The sequence below is a fragment of the Siphateles boraxobius genome, unplaced genomic scaffold (genome assembly GCF_051911475.1).
Source record: "Siphateles boraxobius isolate OS27281-9 unplaced genomic scaffold, OSU_SipBor_1 8, whole genome shotgun sequence".
Lineage (NCBI taxonomy): Eukaryota > Metazoa > Chordata > Actinopteri > Cypriniformes > Leuciscidae > Siphateles > Siphateles boraxobius.
The window spans coordinates 3,110,779-3,120,037 of record NW_027509208.1 but is presented as its reverse complement, the minus strand read 5'-3'; the positions used below and the strand labels follow the sequence as shown (position 1 = coordinate 3,120,037).

The window sequence follows — 9,259 nt, the reverse complement described above, 5'->3', positions numbered from 1 at the left end:
ATAATGGAAAAATAAATGAAATGAGAAATAAATGTTAAATGTTATATATTATGTACTATAAGCATTTTACCCAAGAAAGTGGTAAAGGAATTATAGTGACAGTCTGGAGCAACCTGAGAGAAATTGGGTCTCAATTACCCTAATGTTTATGGGTTTCCGTTTCTGTCAAAACTTTAACCTTTGACTTTAACCATTAGACAAATTATACTCCCAATGGATGGCTGTTTTGCATTCAAAAGCTTTGTCCATTACCAATATTAAAAGCAACGTTGTTGGACATCTTCAGTTTGTGTTTAATGAGGATGTTTTCAGGACTGTTGCTAACTGTATTAGTAGCAATTTGTAAAATGTAAATGAACTGTAAAAATCTCTTCTTTTCCTTTTATTACGTCAAATGCATTTAATTTTTTTGTATTAATGCAGACCTGACCCGCATGGGTCGTTGTCCTCCGCCTCCACACCTGCTGGGTCTGGATTAGTCTGTGCCTCTCCACTAACGTCAAAACTCTCCACAGGCCTTAGGAGAATTCCATATGATGGATCGCCTCCGCTCTGCTTGAGTCAGCGGCCACCCTTGTGCCACCATGTTTTTTCCAGTAATAACAGAGCGTCATAATCGTCTGCATGTTGAATTTTACTAAGGTACCTGTAGTCTAAAGTCATGGTTTCATGTGGTCTGTTTTACACAGTAGAATCCCATATTGAAGCAAAATCCAAATTTAGCCAATTTTTAAATGTCAAGTCTTAACCTCTCCATTTCATCGAGCCTTTGTTGTATCAGTGTTCTTTCTGTGACATCTTCACATTCACTAATCTTGCAACAGCTGTATTTGGAGACTATTACCCACTCGAGTGGCTGAATAGCAGGTGTCAGATTTTATCAAAGCTGACATATCGTCATCTTGATCTGATTTCTCTATAATTCCCTCAACAGGATTCAAAGTGTATGAATCAAATTAATGTGAGGTCGGTTGCCAATACGATAGTGTTAGTTTGCCATTATCATATGAGCAAGAGTGCTTTTGCACTGAATATCATTGGATTTGGCTGTAGCAATTACAAACATGTGGAGTGACAAACTCTGAAATGTTTTAATGCCGTTATTATAAGAAATCTACCATGATAAAATAGGATAATACCAGAACTAACTGTTGTATAAGACCCTGCAATTCATGAACCTTTCATGTTTTGCCAACCATTGGCCAATTCCATTCAAAAATTAACTCATGATATTGAAACGGAACCAATTCTGAATTTTGCATAGCCGTGCTTGCTGCAATTTCCATATTACTCTTCAGTCCTTATTAATGTCTTTGCTTCTTAATCCAAAGCTTTAACATTTCTTTTCAAAATAACTGTCAAATTTGGCAGCACGGTGCTTTTTCTCCATGCCTGGGTGTGTATTCTGCTATAGGATTCATTGTATAAAAAGACATAATTTTGAGGCTGGCTGATCAGAGAGGTCTGGATAACCCCTTGATTCATTCCCACAGCTCTGATTCTGATTATAATAGACTAAATCCCCTCTTCATTCCTGACATGACAAACCTTTGCACTTGCCAGGCTCTTCACTTGCACTGTAAGCTCAGCAGGAATTTTTCACAAGTGGAATCAGTCATCAAAGCTTTGTGATTTGCAGTGACCCAGCGGAGTTTCATGTGATTGACGAGAATGCTTTGGATGTCTGCATGTACTGATGTTCAAATGATGCACAAGGCCTATTTGTCTAGCTACTAGCTGAATGGAAGCGATTTACAGTGTGATTCTTTAGTAAACAGGCACTGCTCTTCATTTTCTGCCATGTGATACTGAATTTATTAGCATGGTGTTAGTACAGTGTGCATTTTGCTTTAACACCAGTAATATTCACTTGTATTTTATAAATTTTAAAGACAAGTAGGACGATTAAATAACAGCACAATTTGACAGGATGCAATGCATCAAAGAAAGTTATTTCAGTCTCTCTCTCTTTAATATAAAGATGTAAAACTGCAAGAGGTGTAATAGTTTTATGAGCATTCTGACATAGAACTATCCATAAATCATTCATAAAATTGTATCCATAAAGTTATTCCATGAAAGTTAACGCATGAGTTTTGGTGCTGAAAAACATTTGGTAACACTTTACAATAATGTTTCATTTGTTAACATTAGTTAACTAGTTAACATGAACAATGAACGATATTTCTACAGCATTTATTTCTACAGCATTTATTAATCTTAGTTAATGTAAATCTCAGCATTTACTAACACACATTTAACATCAAAAGTTGCAGCTGTTAACATTAGTTAATGCATGTGAACTAATTTGAACATGAACAGTTTTATTACCTAACATTAACAACAGTTAATAAATGCTGTAAATAGTTTTCTGAAACATTTGGCCAAAGATGGTCTCAAAACTATACCATTTTATTTCTGTCAGGCTTTCCATCAAATAATAGCACACCACAGACCTAATTTTTCACTTATCTCTTCTCGTCTGTTCACTTTTAACACTTTTATTCTCAGTTGGGTCACGAAACACTTTACAATTGGTTAGTTTCAAAACAAGTTGCAGCTGAAAGAGTGGAAAGTCTGCAAATAACTTTAAAGGACAAACTGTTATGGGACACTGCTGTCAAACCACAACAGTGTTGGTGCTTTAAGAACCATATGCCACATATAATTTTAAAGAAACTGAGGGGCCGTTTACACAACACCGTTTTCTACTAAAAACTGAAAACTTTTTATGCGTTTTGGCCGTTCTTTTACACGACAATGCCGTTTTGGGGGCCTGAAAATGTTAGGGTAGGCTACATGTAGGGAATAATGGGGTCTGTTGTATATGGATATATGGATAATCAGTTCACACAGAGCATTGATACAAACTTCTACACATTATTTACTTTCATAGCTTAAAGGTAGGGTAGGCAGTTTCGGAGAGGCAAGCTTGGAAAGCATGAGATCCCGCCTTCCCTTCAGAGCTTCTCCAAAGCCATGCCTCGTCCAAAACACATGAACGTAAACTAGGGCTAGGCGATATGGCCAAAAAACATTATCACGATATTTTTTTTGTATCAGTCGATGTCGATAATTATCACGATAAATGTCAAATCTTTATTTCTTTCAAGTTTAAAGGCAGATTTTTGCTCCTAAGTGAAAGTTGTAGAAACCAGAGCGTTAATTGTGGTTGTAAACTACTCTTTATTGTCAGAACATAGCATGACAAACACTTGCCAAACAAGTGAACATTTCACAACTCTGAGGTAGAAAATTTTTCCTTAACAAAATAGATATCTGAATAGAAAAATATATTTTTAGTTTCTGCATGTGCTAATGGGGGATATTGTTTCAAGTCTTGAAACGGGTTTGTGTACCCTGACTTTAATGGCACGTATCTTCAGCACAGTTTGCAGTGCAGGCTGCAATATTAATATTACATGTTTTGTGTCGAAACGCATATTTGAAAGTGAGTTGACAGTAAATCTGCATCCTAACTCAAGCTAATACTACTATATTAAATTTATGTTCATTAACAAAAACAGTAACATCTGTTAAAAAAAATTATGACCACATTTTTATTTGGTAAAATGTAATATTCTAACTGTTTGAGTTTTATTAAAATCAACCATTGGTCATCCAGTATCATGCGTTTAGATCTTGATAACCACAGATAAAGCCAGGCATAGCCTATATAGCACCTCACTATCATGGCAACATGTAACTTTATGGTTTCTATGGTATTTGTATGAAAAACAGTAGCCTAAATACATTATTAAATTCTGTAATTATATTCCATTAGTCATTAATACATTGTCTACATTAATAATATAATACAATTCAATATGTATATATCCCACATTTCATGGTGCAGTTAATATTACTAGACTAACGTTACAGTAAATCCATGGTAACTTAAATGGATTCATTATCAATTCAGATTCTGACTGTATCGTTGCGCTCAGTGTTTCTCCAGTTTGTCAGCGCTGTTTCATCTGCCTTTAAACTGGTTTAAATCACTGAGACATTTGTATTCTTCGCTGAATTCAAGCGCTTCTTACTGGATCTCGTGACCGAGGCCGATCAGAGTAAACGCGTCTGCTCTAGTGAGCTTGCGCTGCGCTGCTGTTTGGAGCCGAGCGGATAAATGGTCTGTGTGGCGCGCGGTTCAAATGAGTTTCGTTCCGCTTTTGGCGCATAAACATTATCGAACATTTATCGAACTCTTGATATTGTTTTATCGAGAAAAATTATATCGCGATAATTATCGTTATCGTTTGATCGCCCAGCCCTAACGTAAACAATTGCCTACCCTACCTTTAACATAAAGTGCCCAACGGTGCTATAAATCCTATAAAGAATTACACATGCTAAGTATGCATATGTGTTAGTGGATACATTATTGACCTTAGACACAGTTGTCCTTACATGTCTCATACAGCTATAATAAGAATAAAGTTCTGACAATTATCTTTCTACAAAATATGACTCTTGGTTAATTTGTATAAGCAAATTAATTAAGTACAAAACATGTAGGCCTAGGATTACATATTTATTCTCTGGAAGCCTGGGCTAAATCAGTAAACACTGTTACTGCATTCATGACATGGGTCAGACCCTCAGTCACCAATCAAATAGGCGACAAAATACAGACATTGCCTGTAACATAATAACCAGAATTAATACACTGGTTTTAAGAAAACTATGATAACAATAACAGGTCTGCTTCGTCCCTGCCTTCATCTTCAGGAAGGAAATGCAGATCCGTACCCTCGGATCATGAACTCCGCCAAAGAACTTTATAAATAATTGCTTGCTGGGCTGTCAATAAATGTATGCTTTGTTACATCATCATATCTCCCGAGTCTTTCTGGTAGAACATTAATCATTTTCAAACTTAACACTATGCAACACATATCTCATATTTATGATTATGATATATGAATAATTTTATAGCCTAAAATTTTAATAGCCTAGTGCACATTTGTGGTCTGTTCTCAACGATTACGATATGCCATTAATAATTCACTGGAATGAACAAAGAATCTCTTTTTTTTTCTCTCCCCAAACACTCACGTCTCTTTCCAGGTTTGTTTTCACAGGTAAATACATTTTATTATCTGTCAAAATGACTGAAATCACTTTGAAATAGTATCACGCAATGCTGAAATAGCTAAATAATAATAAATTATTAAAACAACGTACACAATACAGATTACCACAGTGATATTAACCGTCAGATTTTCCTGTGGAAAGAATCGCGCTTTTGGGGTTATTCGTGGTCTGGCGAAAGTACCTTGTTGATGCTTTTACACGGTCCTTTTAATGTTCAATGGTTGAAGGGTGGGTAGAATAATGTAGTTTACACAGTTTAAAAATATATATTATTGCGTCCATAGAGCTAGTCTTTCACTGATTACAGTTTATCGGAAGTTACACCCATAATTCGCGCAAAGCGGCATGGGGCGTAGGAATAATGTGGATACATTATTGACAATCAATCAAGGCTTCTTTTTTTGCCCGCGAAATGTCGCAAATGTGACCGCGCCTTTTCATTTACAATTCACAGACCTAATACAAATTAGTCCAGTTGACGTTTGTCTATTCTTCTGATCATCAGTTTTAAAAACGGTCACTGAAAGCCATTGTAATGCTACATAATTGAAACCACAAGGAATGTGTGGATCTCGAAGACTTTCACATCTACTAACTGACTTTCTGATGCCATTTTCAATAGTTCTATTCGAGTTCGGTCAGAATTTGCCACACACACACACACACACACACACACACACACACACACACACACACACACATACACACCACAGAGCAGTGGACAAACACGAGATGGGTTGGTGTGGTGATGAACACAGACCGAGGCTGGCTGAGCTCTATTGTGTATCTCTAAAGCGTAGCGTCACATCACCTCGAGCGCTGCGCGTGGACTGTCCTCGCTGCAGTAATCGCTGCTCCTTTCCTTTCACCCCAAAGAAACCTCATCGCGGCTGTCAGCAGATTAGTGAGCACTTACATCGCGTTTACCTTTTACAGTCGCCCGAAGCAGGAACCTTCTTTTGGCTCTCCTTTTCGGTAAGCCCATTTATGACTATGTGTTTTCGCCGGAATAAGCAACCTTTAGAAAGTCGTTATGGATTGACGTGACGATTGTTGAGCTGGCTCATTTAGGCTATCTGCAGTGCAATGCATTGATTCATCACAGAGGATGTAATATGCATGATTCATGCTATTTCAGAACACTTTTGCATAACTCCTCACCCTGATAAACCACTTTCTTATATGTTATAGTATGGTGTGTCTGTTGATTTTACAAATGCCATGACTTAAAACAACTAAAGGGGATCCAGACACAGTAGTAAAGCTGAGGTAAAAAATGTGAGCTTGCTATGTCAAATAAAATGGACACTGGTTGACAATGGCCCCAGGTGTACATGTCTGAGACAGCGGTGTGTTATAGCTACACTGTCATACTAGGGCTCAGTGAGAAATGTATTTGTCTGCACAGGTTGGTGAATGTCCTACATGCATGTATTTTGACAGATTATCATCAGAACTCTGCCTGTATTGCATAACATTTTTCTTCTGGACAGTTAAAGAAAACCCCAAAGCCAACCGATCATTAAAATTCTGAAAATTTATTTTAAATACATTTTTGTTGTCCTATGGGGGGCAGTTTATCCTTTTGGTAATCATAATTGTGCTATACTATTTTTTCTAAAATATGTAGTTTTGTTTTGTTATGATGGATTCCCATTGACATGACTTAGATTTGATTCCAAATTCTGATAATGAAATTCCAACAACATTACTTGAGGATTTTTTGGACTATGGGGATATCATAATACTGTGTTGTTGCTGTTTGTATAGATCAGATTTAAAAAAATAAAAGACTTTCTTCACTACTAATACAGTTTCTTATACACTGCAGGGATCAATGCAGCTATAATGTACAAGGGTGATAAGAGCACAGTGGCATTTTAAGCATGTATTTCCTATAATCAGCTACCCACAATCTTACAGCCTCAAGGTGATGCTGTGAAATAATGAAATAAAGTAAATGTTTCTTATATAATGTGCCTTTCCAAATAAGCTGGATGTGCTAAATCACTTGGCTAGCTAAATTCACATGTGACATAATCTGTCAGGCTTGTGTGGATGTGAACACTGTTGTGATGAGTCGACTCAGGGTTTAAAACGCCTTTTGATCTCTTGACAGGGCTCAGTTTGCAGAGTCACCATAACGCCTGCTAGTCAGTTCTTAGGGGACACAAATGCTTGTACAACGCAATAGCATCGTTTTGTTGATCATTCATAAAACCAAATTTTCTGTGGTACAAACATAAGATGAGCTGAGCATAGCACTATTTTAAATCAGAATGTGGTGTGAGTTCTACCTCGTTGCTACTACTTTGAATACACCACTGCCAGTCCATGTGTACTCCAAAGATCAGTTTAATCTATCTGCATTACAGCAGTGTCGCGTGAAAAGGCAAAATCATTTTAAAAGATCGATTCAACCTGAGCGTTATAGTCACAGGGGACAGAGTATTCTCTCTGGTCTCCTGTTGCAGCAGAAATAGCACTGATGCAGCCTAAATGGAAAATGGAGTGGACTATTGCGATGTAGATAGACAGGCTCTTCGGTTCCTTTTATAGCCTGCCGTGACCAATTCTTTTCAACAGCATCAGTAGGTTGATCAGTGCTTCATGTACAGATGGACCTTATTGTTCAGACTTACACTTCCCTTTTTTAATTCACCTAGAATGATGCAACAAGTAGCAATATGTCATTTTTGAATCTTCTTGTTTATACTGGGCAAATTGAATGCTAAAAGTTGAAATAGGTCTTTAAAGCTTTTGGAACTGAAACGAATCTTAGTTTTGACACTGCAAGGACAAGTTCTACAACCCTGAGACAAAAGATTCTCATGCATGCTCATAAAACATTCGTTAGAGCGCTCTTAAAAAGATTTAACAGTATAGGAATTGGAAATTATTACTGCATTTGCAATTTCTCTAGCTATTTTTGATCATTGTGCCACATGGAAACACCCCTCTGGAGAGTTTATGGAAAGTAACCTCAAATTTGGACAGCTTAGACTGGTAGGTGTCTAAATTTAAAGGACAGTTCACCCATTAATTACTATTAATTTATTCACCCTCATGTTGTTCCAGACCTGTATCACTTTCTTTCTTCGGTGTAGAAGATGTTTTAAAGAATGTTAGTAATCAAACAGTTCCATTGTATGGATGAACACACACAAAATATCTTCCTAAATGTTCCACAGCAAAGAGAGAAAGTTATAGGGTTGGAACGACATAAGGGTGAGTAAATGATGACAGAATTTGCAATTTTGGGCCAACTATCCCTTTATTGAATCTGTCCAGCCAAGAACGTACGTTCTGCCATCATGTACTCATGCCATTTCAAACCCATATGACTTTTTCTTTCATGAAGCTGCTCTTTTCTATACAGCGAAAATGGATGGTGACCAGGGGCTGTAAAACTCCAAAAAGGACAAACCCATATGATAGATTTGTGTGCGACTGAAATTTCAGAAGAAAGTGATATGGTGTTCACATGACATCAGGGTGAGTAAATGATGATTGAATTTTCGTTTGGAAGCAAGCTATTCCATAATTAATTGGCAGAAATATTGGAAATCTTTGAATTGAGGAGAACAAACGTTTTTTTTGCCATTCCTATTGACCAATTATTGGATCGTTTGAACCTTCAATTTTGCAGCTTGACCGAAATCATGTAAATCTTTAACAATGATGGGATCATCTCGAGGAGGATTCAATTCGGAACGATGCTGATTATCTAATTAGTTTGTAAATCACACTCACAAAGAGGGTACGAGCTGTACAACGATGCATTATCGCTGATTCATAGTCAGTTTCGGGGCATTTGTTTTTAGCACTCTTGAATCTGCTATGCTGTGCTTTTTTCATGGGTGGATCCCTCATTAAGAATGGTATTCCCCAAGGAAACAGGGCTTCCAATGCACTCTGCAGATCAGGGAGGGTAACGCTCCTGTCATTAAAAGGTCATCGACTCACAATCTGATGCTGTGCATGGGTGGGTGGCCTCTTTTTCATCATGGATAAAATGTAGTTTTGTAGTATTTTCTACATCCATGTCTTTAGAGAACAATCAATATGTATGTCCTTTACTCAGCCATTTGCTCGAAAATAAAATGCTGTTGTGTGGGAAACTAAATTAGTGCTCATTATCGTCAGCATCGCTGCTCGTTTG

The 9,259-nt window shown here is 37.1% G+C and overlaps 1 protein-coding gene across 2 annotated transcripts in view; it reads left to right on the top strand.

Annotated features, from left to right (window-relative positions):
• Nucleotides 1–5,460: 5,460 nt before the first annotated feature.
• Nucleotides 5,461–9,259, top strand: part of vsnl1a (visinin-like 1a) — a 28,968-nt gene continuing 25,169 nt past the window's right edge. Inside the window, exons 1-2 of one of the 2 annotated variants that reach the window (XM_077219434.1) lie at nucleotides 5,827–6,072; nucleotides 8,477–8,592. The gene's annotated coding sequence lies outside the window, so the exon portion shown is untranslated. Of the gene's footprint in view, nucleotides 6,073–8,476; nucleotides 8,593–9,259 lie in introns of both variants that reach the window. The other variant, XM_077219433.1, reaches the window with a different exon arrangement.